This window comes from Pygoscelis adeliae, unplaced genomic scaffold, assembly GCF_000699105.1.
Source record: "Pygoscelis adeliae isolate BGI_AS28 unplaced genomic scaffold, ASM69910v1 Scaffold92, whole genome shotgun sequence".
Lineage (NCBI taxonomy): Eukaryota > Metazoa > Chordata > Aves > Sphenisciformes > Spheniscidae > Pygoscelis > Pygoscelis adeliae.
The window spans coordinates 1,995,812-1,997,270 of NW_008824306.1; positions in this window are offsets into that span (position 1 = coordinate 1,995,812).

The following is a 1,459-nucleotide window of genomic DNA, read 5'->3' on the forward strand; positions in this document are numbered from 1 at the left end:
CAGGGTCAGCGGGCAGGGGTGGATGCTTCCCTGGGTTGCCACACAGCAGTGGGCGAGGAGAGAAATAGCTCCAGCTAAAGTTGCGAGCAGCAGGGGAAGCCGGAACAATACTTGCAAGCAGGAAGTGATCTCCCGGGGTACACGTTTTAATGGAAGCGTAACCTGGCATTGCACAAAAACCCAACCCAGGGCGGCTGCTGCCAGCTGGGGAGGATGCAGGGCTCGGGGAGATGCGTGGGAGGCCGTGCTGTGCCGTGCCAGGGGCGCCCACGGCGGAGCCGTGTGTGCGGTGGGGGCGGCTGCGGCGCGGCCTGCCCTGAGCAGGCGGCTGAAGGTTGTCTTATTTTAGCTACAGAAATCTCTCTCTAGATCCGTTACTGCGAGATCTCGTTTGCAATAAACTGTATTGGCTCTCCTCTTTATACAAATTGCTGGTATGAAAGAAAACCCAGCCTATATGCATGGAGGCAGGCATGAGCTAGTGAGATCAGGTTTCCTACTGAGCTCCCGGAGGAGAAGTCAGCATTTGATTGAAGCTACACTTGGTTCTTGGTTCCCAGGGGACAGCAGCCCTGAAACACGAGAGCCCTCCCTCCTTTTTTCCCCCCTTCTCTCTCTTCTTCCTCTAAAAGCCTTTGTGCTGAAAAAGCCTCAGTAGGCACGAATCGCCGGTCTCTCACAAGAGTGTGTTGCAGCCTTTGCCGACATTGTTTTGTTAGCAGTGGTTTTTACCAGGCCAGCAGATTTCTAGCTACGTATAGGCAATGAATAGTCGATGATACTGACCTGCGAGTACGTACCGGCATCATTTGTCGGTGATTCCGATTTGGAAGTCAGTTGGAGACATATCATGTTGGTGCAAAGCACCTTACCTGCCTGGGGAGCACTGCCCTTTGGCAGGAGTCAGGCCAAGATGGAGATGTGCTTCCGATAAAATCAGCTATTTCCCCTTGCTGGTGCCGGCTCCCGAACTGCATATAAGCACCTAGAAAGTGCGCTTCCAGCTCCCGTGGCCTCTTCAAGAGTTCGTGTGGTACACAAATTTCGGAGAAAGTTGCCGCGTCGTGGTTTTCCCTTAGAGATGCACAATTTGGGTAATGCTAGGAGTCAAACTGGGCAAGGAAAGGTTTCCTCCAGTTGATTTATTTTTCCCTTGCTTCTGTTCAGTAAATTCCACCTCTAACTGCCACCAGTACAAAAATAAGTAAGGACAGGGAAGGAGGTACGGGGATTTACACTCAAATTCCAGCTGTGCCCAACAAAAGGCCCGCTGAGGGTGTGCGGCACACTCCTTTGCTGCCAGGTGGTTGTATCGCGAGCAAAGTTGGGCTCGTGTTTTAGGTTATTGGGGGTTTTCTGTCTTTTCTTCCTTACGAGGGAAAGGGCTGAAGGTGGAAACGCGTCTCTGCCGGCCGGCTGCGCGGCGGGGCCGGGGCCACCGCGGGCTGCCAGCGGCGGG